The sequence below is a fragment of the Anas acuta genome, chromosome 11 (assembly GCF_963932015.1).
Source record: "Anas acuta chromosome 11, bAnaAcu1.1, whole genome shotgun sequence".
NCBI classification, from domain to species: Eukaryota; Metazoa; Chordata; class Aves; order Anseriformes; family Anatidae; genus Anas; species Anas acuta.
The window spans coordinates 4,595,844-4,611,870 of NC_088989.1; the positions used below are offsets into that span (position 1 = coordinate 4,595,844).

Sequence of the window (16,027 nt, forward strand, 5' to 3'; positions counted from 1 at the left end):
TGCTGCCACAGAGTACAACAGGTATTTTCTGTGTGTGAGCATTGTTTCCTAGCTGCTGTGGTCAATTTTAGTAGCGGGTCTGCTGCCTGCTTGTCTGCACTGCCGAAAGGAAATAGCAAGGGAACAAAACTATGCTTTTCTTGGGAAACCACTCCCTTTGGAATGGAGAGATATGGCTCGCCACTTCTATTTTGTTTCCCCCTCCAAAGTAAGCAACAACATTGCAAGGATCAGGGACAGCGAGAAAAGAATATTATTTAAAAGGCGTCATCTATCCAGCCGGTGCGTTTCAGGAAAAGGAGTCTCCTGCTTCATATTTTAAGGAGTGTAATAAAAATAGCAATCGGTTTAAGAAAGGGGCTGATGGACCGGAGAAAGTGACAGCAGCAGCACGGGGAAATAGTACTCCATTTATCTGAGCAAGCTAGCACATTGATAATGCTCCTCTCTGCAGTAGGTGCTATCAAATCAGAGACGATTTGTATCCACTGTGTGGCAGGTTACTTACACGGGAACAAGTCTCCCCGACGTTATTGCAGATCATCATTAACTAGCCGCTGCTGTTTGTTTGTCGTTACCTGCTAGATGATGTTCGTGAGTCGTGTCGTATCATTTGTATATCTCACCCCATTCAGGGACCTACTGCTCCTAATACCACACAGCCTGGGCTCTGTTCCCTTCCTTCGTATTACTTGGGGAAGAAAAAAAGTGGGAAAAAATACTCTTTGAGGCTTCCCTCTTGCTGTAACTTAAGCAAAGCGAAGGTTGTGTAGCACACATTTTACAGGCTGCTGTGGGCATGCACAGAAAAAAGGGCCAGCAAAAGTAAGGAGAAAGATGGGCACTTCTTGGAGATCCTCAGGTCTGATGCTGCAGGGGTGTGAGGATCCAGATAAGGATTAGCGGCTCTAGGTGGGGTATCCTGCTTTCTGAAGATATTTAATCAGTTGGATTTGCATCCTATAAGCTTATTTCTTACTTGATTATCTCTCTCAGTGTGTTTCAGTTTCCTTTTCCTTTGTTCAGTAATATTTGTAATTACTATCTGTTTATTAAAATGTCAGATCCTTTTCAGTTCACAACCTGAAAGCTCCTTTTTTTTTTTTTTTTAAATATATATTCTCAAGTTTTGTAAGCTTTATCCAGTGATTTTTCTAGCCCGAATTGTTTTCCTTCAGTAGCATATTTCAGCCCTGTACTGAAAACACCGGGTCAGATCGTCGCTTTACAAGTCTTTGGAAGCCAATTGCAATATCTCCATTGAAGCCAGTGCATCCGTTGATTTGTAGCTGACAGTGTGCCCCATTATATCTCTCCTAAATAGTTGCGGGTTAGGTCACTCAGGAGAGAAGGCTATAATTTTGTATGAAAGCACAGTTTGGAGGAACTATGATATCAGCACCACTGTTATAAAACATGAAGTGCTTTGTCTTCTTCCTTATAAAATGTGTAATTTCTACCCATTATCAATATTATTACAAGAGTCCTTGCAGTAAACTTGTCTTTTGATAGGCAGAAACTTGTCTTTGCTAGGAGCGAATACGGTAAAGTGTAACTTCTCTTTTAAAGGAGAATAAATAACAGGAATGAAGTTTACTAGAACACAATAAAGCTGTTTCCAGGAAAGCTGCTGCAGAGGCATGTAGGATATGCTGAAGATTTATACTTGGGGTGAACATGTGCAAGTACCGTAATGATGCTGTAGAGAACATTGGAGTAAAATATTTGATCAACAGATATGTCTCGGGAAGATACATGGTTTGGTTTCCATACTAGTTTTCAGATCACAGCGAGACAGTTAAATGAAGGTTCCCTTAAACCTGTGCCCTAATAAATCACGGTGCCTGGCTGGAGGTCAGATCTATCACAGTTGCCTCTTTCCTCGATAGAGCAAGTTTCCACTGCCCACAAATTTGCCGAGTTGTTCGGCTCGCCCAGTGGATTCGGGGATGAGCAGTGGGCGAGGGGAGAAACAGAGAAGTAAAAGGTTGGTCCCAGCGGCGTCCTACAGCTCGCTGTGCAGCTCCTACCAAGGGAAGGGGTTGGAAGCTAAAGCATGGCTTATCCTGGCTAGGTGTGCGGTTGGTTTGAGCTAATTCAATCAAGATTTGGGAGACTACAGTGAAATAAAATGGGGGGAAAAAAAAAAAGAGAAAAAGATCAATAAAAAGGGTGGAGTAGCTGCTGTGATTAAGAAAAAAGATTACTGTTGATTTATTGATTCGGTCTTCAGCTTGCCATCTTAATCAGTTTTTTTGTTAATGTTATTAATATTTATGGCTTAGTACCACGTGCCAATTAGAGTAGACTGTAATTAAGTCTCTGGGCCTGATAATGTTAGGCACCACGTAGCACAGAGCTGCTGCGGCCTTCGCATCGCACGTTACTGGAAAGAGAAACTTAGGTCTGAAAATCTGGTGCAGAGCACTGAAAAAAGCCCGTTCTCTTTTCAGTGTAAGAAGCAGTTTTTTGTGGTTGCCCTTCCTGGGAACTTCGGAGAAAGACGGTGCCGAAGCCTGTTGCTAAGCTTTGAGTTTTGAGGGGAGTCACCCTGACCAAGCCCATCTTCCCCTGCATCAAGTGAGAAACGTTCCTCCTGCTCAAGCTGAAGCTGTGGAGACCTCGTTTTTGTGGCCTTTTCATCTTCAGGCAGTGTCTTGTCTTCTCCTCTCTGTCCATTAGCAGGACCCCTGATGTAGGGTCTTAAAAATTAGAGAAGCTGCGGCACACACCCCAAGGTCTTCCCTTTGCTTTGAGCTGGGAACAGGATAGTTGAAGACTTCTTTTTTTTTTTCTTTTGTGTAGGGGGAAACATGAGAACTCATTGTTGTGAACCGGTAGAACTGAGTCACAGAGGGTTTAGTCAAAGAAGAAATGCGTATCACCAGTGCAAACCAGAATACAAAACGTGCTTTCTTCATTACTCATTGCACCGCAAGGAGAATCAAAATCACTCAAAAATTGTTGTAACAGCTCTATGTTGCTTAGATAAAGTAGCTTGGACGGGGTAGATTTTGTGGGAATTGCTTCCGATTTATGTAATACGACGTGCGAAGCCAACTGGTTGTGAGTTTTTCCAGTTGTGTGCAATTACGTTAGATTTAATCAAAGAAGTTTGAATTACTTAGGTTGCTCCACAGCGCTCGCGCGGTGTCTTTGGGTGTCACCGAACGAGTTGTGGCCGTTCAGGTTCAAACACTGCAGTGAGAACACAAAATCCAAACTTCCACGTTAATCCAGATGCTGAATTTTCAGAGCTGTGTTGTGCTCAGAGGTGTTTTGCTGCACTTTAGGCAGAAATGCTGTTGTTTCGGACACGTCGTAAGTCTCTCCGTTCTGCCCGAACTGTGTATGAAAAGATTTACTGTATGGTTTGCTGGGGTGGGGGGTTGAGTTTACCCTATCGTGTCAAACCCGGTCCTTCAACTTCCTTTCCTGCTTCCATATGGGTAGCCATTGTGGTTGAGATTTGGTCTTGAAATCAGTGTGGTATAACACATCACAGCACACATTGCGCTGCTTCAAAAAACGTGCCGCTCCGCCAGCCCGCGGGGCAGAGCCACGTCACCCTCACGGCCCACGTCTCGAAGCCATCGAGGCACCGAACCTCGGCTGTGCGGCTTCTTGGGTTCGTGGGGACCTGTTGTGTGTCACTTCTTGGCTCTTGGCAGCCACTGAGCAGTGCAGTGGCCGCATCTTCCTGCGTGAAGAACACCTCTCTGGCCTCTGCAGGGTGCCCATGGACCTGCAGCCAGCGCCTCGCCTTGTCCTGGAAGCCTTCCCCTCGCTTTTTAGTCTCTTCGTGGTCACAGGGTGAGCAACTGGGTCTTACAAAGCCCCTGAGAAATCAAACAGTAGAAATCTGTTTTGTATTATTTTTTCAGTCCAGCCCTAACTTTGTGCACCGTCGGTTCAACAAATTTTGAGTTCACGTTTAGCTTATCCAGCAGTGGTTGCCAAAGAAGTGTAACCTTCTTAGTAAAGCTGAGCCTTAGAAAAGGCAATCATTGATATTCAACCACAGGAAATAAATAGGTATTTAAAAGTGAGCTTTTTCTCCCCTCTGAGGAAAAGCAGTCCAACCTTGCAAAAAATAAATAATTTTATCTTTACGTGCTCTCTTGCAGCTGCTGGAAAAGTGGCTTTGCATTCACCGAGCTTGGTACACAAATAATGGAGTAAATAAAAGGGTTTGCTGACGCAAGCTTCGTGAGGCACACACAACACGTGAGTGGGAGAACAGTCAAATCAGCAAACAAAGAAATGAAAGAAATGTGCCTTCTTGAGTATCCCGGGCAAACCTGTGAAGGGTAGAAAGCAGCAATGTTGTTTTTTTTTTCTTTTTTAGCATGAATGTTTTTAAAACATTGCCGACTGTTAGTGTCAACAAAGAAGTACTGACGAAGAAAAGCAGAAATAAATGCGTGATTGGAAAGGTGCATCAGAATACAGTAATTATATAAGCCTTATTTTGGTTGCCTTTGATGCCAGCGTAAGTACGTTAAAACTAATGCACTGCAGAGGACAGGTTTGTGGTTGAAATGCACTTGATAGATTTTGACAAATTAAACAGTTGTAAAGATGTTTGGAAGTTATCCAGATCTTTACTGTTATTTATGTCACTGAACTAAAAAATCAGTGGTTAATTTGCAGTTCTTATAATTTTTATGATACTTATGTTGTTGTAAATTTAGCAGCGTGCAGCATCAACTCAGCGGGATACATTTTATGTTGTCAGCTACCTTTTGACATCATAATAGATTTCAGTTGCCAAAGCTTGAAGAGAGAGAGAATAAAATGTAAGAGCGCGCTGCACGAGGGCTTGGATGCCATCCAAGCGCAGGTAGGCGAGCAGCACTGTGTGGGGTGCAGCATGGCCGGGCTGCGTCCCTGGGGGGCAGCGGGACAACCCGGAGTCCTCGTGCCTGTCCCTCAGCCCGTGGCCACAAAGGTGTTGAAGGTGTGAGGCTGGGTAAGATTGGGCTGATAGGATTGGGCTCTGTGCTATCGATGAAGGGCCTTTGAAGTCCCGGCGGCTGCTCGCAGCTGATAACCGCGGGGGCGTGCGGGCTGCGGTGCTGAGCGTGTCTGGTCTCAGCCCTGCCTCTTGTCCCACCACATGGGCTTTCTCCTGACCCTACATCCCCACAGCACATGGCGTGGCCACTGGTTATGGGACTTCAGGCTGAGATTTGGTCTTCCAGCCCTTGTTATGTGCTCCCTGGGGGATTCCACGTTGCTTAGGGTGCAAGGTGGGGGTGCTGGTTTGGGCACAACATCACGTTTCAAGCTGTGTTTCCTGGGCAAACACCAACAGCTGATAGAGAGCGGCCTGAGCAAACCTGCAGCGGGCTGTGGTGGCAGCTGGGAGCCGCTCCGGTAGCACGGATCGAAGGAGAGGGCCCAGCAGGAGCTTCACAGAGTGCCTCCGGTACCTGAATTCACCCGCCTGGCAAGCTTTGTCTTGTAGAGACTTTTCACAATATTTTTCTTTTTATAGAGACTCTCTGTTCTCTCTATAAATAGAGACTTTTCTTCCATTGTCTCCTATCCTGGAAGAGACAGGTATCTTGAGTTTAGGTGGCTTAAAGAAGAGACTGAGTTGTTTCCCCCTTGGGAGGTTTATTTTAGTGGGGAAAAACTGTGGGGGGTTAAATCTGAAGAGCAAGCCTTACCTTGGGAATGTGTGACAAATGAAATGGACTATTCGTAAAGCACGGCCATGCCCTTCCCGTCTTCTGCTTCTTTCAACATTTTCCCTTTGTCTCCTAAGTCTGAAAATGGAAGAATTTATTAACGTTTGTTTCCCCCTGTTTGTTCGTTGGCTGCGTTCTCAAGGGCGTTTCATGTGCTCTTTCCACTCTAATGGGATTGTCCATTGAGTCCAGCGCTGGCACGTTGGGATCCATTCTCACAGATAGCTGATTAAGCTGGAATCTTCCTCATCCGTAGGTAATCCCAAAATACAGGAATTGTTACCGTGAGATTGCTTTTCTAACATTTGGGGTTTATAATTAAGCGCTTTGTAGCTGTCCTCCCTCCTCATCAGAGTCTTTAGCCATGCTGACTCCAGCTCTTTGATTCCCTTCTTCTTTCTTGATCATCTTACTGGTTTTTTTCTTTCTCTCTTTTTTTTTTTTTTTTTTTTTTCCCTCTCTAGAGGTAGTTTTACGTCCGACTCTGTCTGGGTATTGCTTCAAAGCTGCACAACTTGGAGTATGTTTGGGGCACGAAGGAAATATCTCAGAAGCTCGCACTTCTTTTAGGTTTGTGGTTGGTCTTGCTCATAACTACTTCGGCGATGGGATCACAGCAGCAAAGCCAGAGCAAACGGGGATGGGGGAGTTCATTTAACTGGGGCTTATTTTCACCATCCCCATCTTTTGGCAAAGCTGAGCCTGGAGATGGAAGAACCTCGAGAGCTCTGTTTTCAAATGGGCAGCAAATGGGGTGATTAGAACTTGAGATTTTGGTAAAGGAGTCTTGTAAATGCCAGGGATCTGGGCAGAAACATTCTTTTTGGTCAGGCAGCCACATTCCCGTGTGCACACCTGTGAGATGCTCACTTGGCGCTCTGTAGGTTGAAGAAACTGGTCTTGTGTGTTGGAAGAACAAGACCCAATTTCCATTTCGCTTAGAAGCAGCAGACTAGTACGTTAGTCTGTGTTCGCTGGCTAGACTTATTCTGGCTAATGTTTGCCAGATTCTTCTATTACATATTAAAATAAGATCTTTTGAGTGGGTTTTATTTTTGTGCGTGTTTCAAAAAACTAGGCCAGCCCTAACAAGCACATTTTTGTTTTTGTTTTTGCATTTTGTCATTTTACATATTGAAAAACGGAATGCAAAAAGAAAAAAAAAAAAGCCTGCTAACATAAAAAATATATATAACTTTGCATTATTCTGCATAAGTGTTAAAATCTGACTGATAGTCTGTATACACAAACTGCTTTTTATGGTGTTTCCTTTCCCCACCCAAAGATCACAGATGTTATGATAAAAATTAATGCCCTTTTAGTACATGCTTTTCCTTTGTAAACTTGGCGTAAATAGGGCCACACGGTGCGTTTGTTACTAACAAATGCAGTAAGATTGAGGTACAAATAGTAGGCAGACATTAATTTGTCAGGGCAGGAACTCCTAAAAGAAAATGCAGAACATTTTTCCCTCCTTAAATCCAGATATTTCAATATCATAAAGTTTTTATTCTAACCATCAGGAGCATACCCCTGTTTGAAGAATTCAGCTTTAAAAAATGTCTTTGTAAATTGAGATTTTAGGACTACCTATTTGGAGGACGTTCTGTATGATAAATGACCTTTATAAGGCAAAAAAAAAAAAAAAGTAATTTTGCATGTCTGCTTCCTAGGATATGTGATAATAATAAATGAACATTTTATATATCATTATATATATATCATGGCAGAACAAAAATCAGAAGATATATTATTCATTATTCCTGTTACTTTATATTTAAAAGGCAAAGGTTTTTGCTTCTTTGCCAAAACAACTGCTACAGAATATATTTGTAACAATCCCCACAAATATGAAGGGTGGAGGGATCTTCTAGGTCGTTAGTAGTGAAGGGATGCCTTTAATTGTATTCATTTGAACATTAATACATTAATGCTGAGATTTAAGTACTGTTACTATTAAAAATTAAACTGGAGGGACAGTGTGCAGATCATATGCTTTAGTGTAAGTTGTCAGGTGCAGTGTTTGCATATTTAGCCTGCCATTTCAACACGAAAATGGATGTTTGAGACTGGGTTTGGCTTTCTGAAGGACACTTTTTCTTCTTTTTTTTTTTTTTTTTTCCCTCCCTGGTTTCATTCCTTGCAGTGGCATTTCTTTTCATGGGTACATTTGCACCACCTGAGCAAAAGTTGCACTGATTAAAATCAGAGGAGGATAAGGAGTAACTTGTTTGCTGTCCTGAAGTCCTCTTGTTCTTCTCCCCTTCCTCCCCCCGCCATGTCCGCAGCTATTTTGCAATATGCAACCCCCTTCGAGCACTGCCTGCGGAACTGGAGTAGCTCTGGCATGTAGATTTCCCAGTGGGAGAACTTGTGTGGATGGTAATTTTAATGAGACCTGATTTAAGCAGTAGAATAGATCCATAAAACTAATACAAGCAGACTTTCAAGAGCTCTACTATTTGTCAGGGCAGTGAATTTTAGAGGTGCATCCATTGGCTTGGTAAAGAATATTATCATCCTGAAAACTTAACCTGTATTAATTCAGATTGTTTCTATGCAAAGTACTACTGAGAACTTCTCGAATCCAGGGCAGGCCAAATATAGACTTATTTATTTTTCAGGCTAAACTTTCGTCCAAAAATCATGCTAGAACCACAGGACCTGAAAGCTGTGCTCTATATGAATGAATGCAAAGTCTGTACGAGTGCACACAGCTGTTTCCGAGCTGTGATAAACCCTTAGCTCTGCTTTTTCCCCCCTCGTTTAAGGGCACTGCTTGGTCTGTACGTATTTCAACCTCTTCTATTGTCACACCTAGTTATGTATGGCAGTAACACGGTTTTCGTCTGTCCTGCAGATACAGGCGTTACACCCATCCGAGAACCTGAATCATGCTTCAAAAAATACGCTTTCTGGCTTTTATTTTTCGTCCTGGTGCTCAGGAGCTTCCCTTGCTGTTGTTGGAAATTGTCTAGTTCTGCTTGGCCTTGCTAAACTGTTTTCTTTCCTCGCTTTCCTTGCAAGCCCTCTCCCTCTGTGGTGTGTCTTGTTTTTATTTTATTTCTCCAGCTAGCTATCTTCACAGCAGCTATCTCAAATGGCAGTGAGAAAGAGAGCAGGTGGGGGAATTCAGGGAGGGAGCTGGGCCTGCGCGATGCAGGGTGGAGGTGGCAATGGAAGAGCTGGAGCTCATTGAAGGAGGCTGGGGAGACCCAAAAAGCAGCGGAGAGCAAGGGGGGAAGAGGGCAGAGGAGCAAAAAGGGGGAAAAAGGAGGAGGGGGAGGATCGATGGAGCCAGAGGGCGAGGAGGAAGAGGTCAAGGACTGATGTGCTCTGCCCCGTGAGCCCACCCAACTGTCCCTGAGAGCCCGTGCAGAAAGGAGGTGGCTGCCGCCAGAGCAGCAGCGGTGACGTGCATTTAAACAGTGCAAAAGTTTATTTGCTTTTTTCTCGCAGGATATGCTAAGTGATTTTGCAGTTTGAGTAGAGTGGCATTATTGCACTTAGCTCTGCATTTATTAAATAAATTTGTTCTCCAACTCGAGTGTTAAGTGTGTATTATGAAACCTCAGAGCCAATCTTCGTGGTTGCAGTGTGCAAATATTTTTAAAATTATGTAATTAAACAGGGCTTGGGCTGCAGTGTCCACTGAAGTGATTTATTAATTGCATGGTTTGATTAAATTTAATGTTATTTTAGTTTATACAGAAAGGGTCGGTATCTTTTTCGCAGATAGGGACATCTTACAAGGCTGTCAGTGATGGTTCAGAGGTCCTTATGAGGAATCTTTAGCACCCAATTAAATATTAACCAAGAAGATGTGACTCGTTCCTTCTCTGTCCCTGAAACTGTGTTTTGACATCTAAGGCTGGTGATAAAACTTTGCTCTGCAGAATCACTTGCAATGCACTCCATTTATCACGAGATTATTTCTAAATTAATCACGCTAAAAATCTTTCCGTTGTAATTGTGCTGGGGCTCAGCGCTGTGTGATGTGTGTAAATAAAAAAATGCCCTTTTAATTTCACGTTAGCTGTATCTAGCCGCTCCTGCAGCCAAACTGTATCTGTTTCCGTAGAATGTCATTTTAAAGGTATTGTGGTTACTGAGCGGCAGCTGTGATTGAAAAGTATGTAAACTAATCTTTAGTTGCTCGTGTCATTTTTATATTCCTATGTCAGAACACAAGAAGGCTGCTTTAAATTTGTCTTTCACTGTGTATTAATTTTCAAGTCTAATTTTTCTTGGGTTAAAGCGTATACTGCGTTCCCTAGTACACATTACCATTCAGTGCCAAACTAAATGGCTACTTGTGAAAAAGTACAAAATTAGTTCCTGCTTGATTACTGTAAAATACATATTTATTTTTGTAGGGACGTTTTTTATTACCAGTACATAAAGTACAATTAGCCTGCGTGCTATCAGTGACTTAGAAGAAGAAATAATCAAGCCCCGTGCATTTACCGCTGTGAAGACCCGTAAGTTTGAGAGCTGTGCATTGCTTTCCCAGAAACGAGAAGGAAGGTGCAAAGTTTTTTTTTTTATTATTTATTTTTCCCCTTTCTAGGCTTGCCCTGTGTGGTGTTCCTGCTCTTTTAAATGCAGCCCATTTAAAATTAAATCCTCGGTTAATATGTCTGCATAAGAACTTCTTTGTCTCTTGATGCCCAACCATTGAGAATTCAATGTGGTTGTGGATAAGTATTTATTCATACCATACCTCACACCTGATCCTGTGTCAGTATGACATCACCCTTGCCACAAAGATTTCTGGTGGTTTAAAAATGTTCCGTTGTGAAATAAGTGGGAGAGGTAGAAAAGGGGCAAGGAAGGCAACAAAAATAAACTACTAGTGGGATTTGATGGGTTGCCAATTAGAAAAAAAATAAAATCATATTCTTAGGTCCACACGCTGCCTTTGATCCGTACACAGGACTTCCATTTGTGCCAGTGGCTGTTGAGCCTGCAGAGGGAAGGCTGTATATGACTTAATTTGTATGTTGTGGGAAGTACATTTTCCTAGCATGTGGTCTAGCTTACTTGAAGAATCTGAAACGCGTTATAAATGTAAATGCTGTGTTTAAGTAAAACTTCATTATGTTTTGGTGGTTTCCAAAAATGCACAGGATTTGACCTTAAAGTGTTATTTCAAGGTGTTATGATGTATGAGCTAGACTTTGTAGTCTTCTAAATTAAATCTTTGAACATGTTATTATTGTATTTTGGCATTGCCAAGATGTAGTTCTCAGCTATTTTCTGTCACAGCCTTCGTTTTTCCTTACGAGAGTAAGGAGACGGGGCCGGATCCTTCTGGAAGGCGCGTGTGCGGGACGGGGAGCGCCGTGCACCGACCGTGGTGTGGCTCGGGATGGGTTTGCCCCTTGGGTTTGGGCTCGAGCTGATCGTTCCCCCTGGCACACAGCTTGGCATCGAGGTGGAGCCGGTGCTTCTGCAGCGTGTCTGCAGCCACCGAGGGCCACTGCTCCGCTGCAGAGGCCCACGTAGGATGTGGTGAGCAGTTCAGCGTTTGGATCCCGATCTGGTTTGTATATAAAAGGGGTTGTGTTTCTGTTTGGAAAATATGAGCCCCTTTTACGTAGCCCAGGTGCGGATTAGCTCTAAACCATTCGCCCATTCCTGTGTTTGTGGGAGACTGTTTTCAATTCTGACAAAGAAGCCGTACAAGTCAGGCCATAGAAACAGCAGAAGCAATCCAAAAAAGGATTAATATATTTATATATATATTAACAAAGTGTTTGCGATCTCAGAATGGTAGTCTGGATGTAAGAACAGACATAACCGCTGTAACTATGCCTTCTCCCAAAGAAAACACTGGCAAAACGTTTCCACCTTTGCCTCCCACCTGCGCTCAGGGCTTATGTTTCTCCTTCCCCACCCAGCGGCCCTGTGCTCGTGCTGAAGCAGGGCGAGGAGCTCTGCCAGCCATGGGTGCCATCCGTGCAGTTGGCCCCTCGTGATGCAGGGCACAGGGACAACAACATTTGGTGTCTCCTCGGACCACCAAAGGCCCGTGGTGGTGGTGGTGGTGCCCTTGGCCTGCCAAGGAGGCAGCAGGGCGGGAGGCTTGGCCCCGCTCTGCCACGGCGTTTCGGAGCACGGAGCGGGGTTTGGGCTGGGGTGTGTTGTTGCAGAGAAGTCAATTAAGAATAAGAGCTCTGAGTCAGCAGCCGGGGCTGCGGCCATCGCGCCTGAGAGCGGCCGCCTTTGAAGTGCTGTTTTTGGTAGCGTTTTCACGACGCGTGCTCGCGCTATGAATCACGATGGTTACGCGGGTGATTTTCCCTCAAGAACGGAGCCAACCCCAAACAAACGCGGGGCCGCGCTTTCGGTCCAACGCGCCAGGCCCGGCCTGCTCGTGGGAGTGCCCACAGGGCCGCTGAGGCCGTCTGTCTGTCTGTCTGTCTGGACATGGCGAGGCTTTACCCCCCATGTGCTTGGTGAGGGAATGAGCCACCACATGTCGGGCATCCCCATCCACAACCCTCCTCGTAGACCTGGAGCTCCCTGCCTTCCTCCCCCAGAAGCCCGTGGCACCACTCAGGGTTTTCATGCACTTTATCCTGGGGATTGAAAGAGGATTCAGCCCCAGGCTGCTGCCCATCCTGTGGGTTAGGGAAAATGTGTGCCACTGCCCCCGGGGAGGAGAAAACACCTTGTGCCTTGAAATACCGTTTCAGTGGGAAGACATTGGTCTTTGCTATGGCTCCGGGATGGTGGGCAACTGGTGCCAATATTTGATGTCCCAGATGGGAACGACACGTAGGGTATATCCCCTTCCCCTTCTGCATAATGCCCTCCTCGCATCCTGCACGGGGCGATGCTTAGAAACACACCCCGAACTGAGTTCAAAATGGATTGCTTACCCATGTTTCTTGAACAGATAATTTTGCTGGCACATTATTATTCACCCTCTGCTATTTTCACACTGTGACACTAAACTAGAGAGAAGAAGAGATTGAAATTTTGACCGGTACGTTATCCTGATACCTGACGCACTGTGTCGATATGAGAGTATCTTTACCACAAGGACTTTCTTAGTGGTTTTACAGATCCCAGTGTGAATAAGTAGAAAAAGCTGAACTAATAGCTCAAGAAGCAAAAATATTTTTTTTTCTTAAAGAAATTGATTAACATGCAAATATGTACTGTATGCATATTAAATATCATTTCAAAATGTGATGGGCAGGAAGCATAAGTGATGCCATTTGGTTTTGTGGCATCAGTGTGGGTTGATTAAGGGGGTGGGGATAAATTTTGGGGATTATTGATATAGCATGAGTAGAGCCAGATGGTTGTATTACACATCTTTTGTGTTCTTGTTTGCTTCTTAAAGCAGTTGCAGAATTTTGCCCTGGGCAAAATTTACTCTTTGCTCGTATGTTCCCTTGTGAATCTACTTTTGACAAAGTACTTCACAAAGAAGGGAAACACTGTGCTCTGCACCCGCAAACTCATCCCTTCCCTTCGCATTTGTGAAGTCAACAGCCCTGTACTTATAAAATATTTTGCAACTTGTGAAATAAATTAGCAGTAGGTGCAAGTTCAGCGTGTGTGTTGTTACCCCTCTGTATGTGGTATTGATTTCCAGTGTGTGTCATTTTTTAAATTTTCCTCACAGTGTTAATGGAGACAAAACTGTGGAAATGGCAGCCAGTTTGTTTTAGTGCACTAGTTATGTAGTATTCTTCCATTAAAGAAATGTTGTCTTAAAGATTAATGAGCTAATTTTTCCACTACTTTTTTTTTTTTTTCTTTTTTTAAGTTTTGAGATTGTGGTATACCTGATTCATGTTATCAAAAACACATACTTTGTGGTATTCAGGTTGAGTGGGAGAAGGTTGTGATAGGTAGGTGGTTCTTAACTGGGTGTTTGTGACATTTGTTGGAACTGCTTATCACCGGAACCACCAAAATTTACATGTATTTGTTATTTCCCTTTGAAAGCAAATCATGCTTTATTTCCCATAAAAAGCTGAGTTTTTGTAAAAGCTTTGTAAGAAAGAATTTGTCTCCCTTCTGCCTGGTTTGCACCAGCACAACTCCATTGACTCAGCTGGGTTTCCTCCCACTTCGCATCACTGTAGGCCCGGGGTGACGAGGGCCCTCTGCATTTAACAATTACAGTGGAAATGATCGTGACTGTAAATATGTTTTGCCTCTGTGTGAGGCACTGTGCTTGCAGAAACGGAGTGGGCTCACCTCGCTCACGGTGGCGGGACCATTGTCGGGACCGATTGCTGGCTCTCCTGCTCGCAGACACCGTCTCAGTGGCTCCATGCCTGTGTCCCCTCCTGGGGCAAAGCCGACCCGACGTTTTGCCCAGGTTGTAAGCGGCTGCTTCGGGTCCTTTGTTGGAGCCAGGAGCACTTGATGTAAAACTGGGCAACGAGCAGCTCTGACCTTATTGAAATCTCTGTCTAGTTCAGTCACAAGTCTGAGGCTGAAGCAACTTGCTTCTAATAATGATGCCATTGTGCTCATCCTATCTGATCGGTTCTTGAAATGTTTTAGTAAGTCTATCTTACAACATTATAAGAAGATAATCAGCTGCCTTAGAAGGTCCCCATCTGGAGTATAGAGTTCTTTTACTGAAAGATGTTTTGCCTTTCCGAGATAGCTCTCGCATTTCATCATCTGTTGTGCAGAGATGAAGTGCATATGAAAAGTCAGTGACTCTGAATCCATCTGTTGTTATTATTTTCCACTGATAATTGGCTTGAACAATGAAATGTCTGTGTCTGTAGCCTTTGAAACTGTACACCCTGTTTATTTTCTGGAGGTCTCGCTCCACTCTCACCCCCCCATTTTTTTTGTTTTGTTTTATTTTGTTATTTTTTTGTTGTTGTTTCATTTTCTCTCAAGCTCGTAACTAGTGGAGCTTGCATGAGGATGACATCTTTGACTCTGTGCATCAGTATGTGTCACTCAGCATCTAAAGCTTGCCTGCCAATTTTTGTCAGGGTCCTATGTCTGTTCTGTATAGAGTATAGATTAGGCTTACAGCAGGAAGACTGGCAGACCCAGACTTCATATATAACTTAACTGAAATGTAGTATTTATTTCAGTTTATTAAAATATTAATTGAGTTCGGTGTCTAATACCTATGGAATTAGATACTACCTGTAATTGTATAATATATTCAGTTGCATCCAGTTTTGCACAATGCAGGGTATTAATATTGGATTCCACTAACAGCAGTTCCATTAGCCTGCTCAACCAGTATGAGATATATATGAGCAGGGAGGCATAACTACCAGCCAGAACTGCCAAAACAGTCATTAGAAGCTCCATTGGGATGGACAAAGGCTTTTACACAGTGATATACTGATTAAATTTTGTTCTATGGTTTATTTGCATCAAGGTTAGATCACTATCATCTATGTGAAACGTATTATTTAACACCTTATTTGGAAGGTCATTTCAATGCAAAAATAGTGAATGATACAGGGGCTCTAAAATTTCTTGCAGGATTTTTTTTGTGGGGGGTGTTGGGGGGAGGATTTTTCTCCTGTTAGGCTTGACCAGCTCTTCTTAGCAATTTTGTTTTAACGTGGTCAGCTTAATCCAAGGAAAAGTAAAAACTCCCTCCCTTCTTTGTGAGTGCTCAGCTGAACTGAACACACTTGCTTCTCATTAGGACCGTTAGTTATATCCACTGTCCTTTGGATCCTCGAGCACGTGCTGCAGATTATTTCAGTAAATGTGTGCTGCTTCTTTTAAAGCCCGAATCTGCGTGTGTCTGCCTGCGTGCACCGGTGTGTGTGTGTGTGCGTAAGTGGGCTTTCAGAATGAAATTTCAGTGCCGAGAGCAGTCGTGTTGTCCATGTTGCAGTGTAGTCTGGAGCACAGGAGAGTAAGACAGAAGAGTGTAATCTTATTTGTGTTTCAATGGCAATCATTTAATGCTGCAAGTTATTAAAAAATAATTAAATTACTAAACCCAACATGTCGCTAGGACTTAGAACAGGAGGTCAATGTGATTTGACTCCTTAAGTTAGGAAGGGACGCTGGTGAATTCCAATTGCTTTAAAATTTTGCTGCTTCATTCTGTTTCTGGTATAGAAATATGCACGGGACTGAAAAATAATTTATTTCTCTGGAAGCAAGAGTAAATCACCGTATATAATTATGTATATTTGATTATAATAATAAATGCTGAGAGGTGCTTGGTGGTTATCACAGTCTCTAATTTAGTTGTTTTTGGAATTAAATATAGTCTGGAGGGGTTGTTTTGCGAGACTAATATTTTGGAAATAACATTTTTAGGGGAAACTTAAGAAATTTTCTTTTCCTTTTCCCCAAATAAA

The 16,027-nt window shown here is 43.3% G+C and overlaps 1 protein-coding gene across 10 annotated transcripts in view; it reads left to right on the plus strand.

The window, feature by feature from the left end:
• The window catches only part of FOXP1 (forkhead box P1), a 364,305-nt gene that overhangs the window by 126,767 nt on the left and 221,511 nt on the right, over positions 1-16,027 (plus strand). The window lies entirely within an intron of this gene.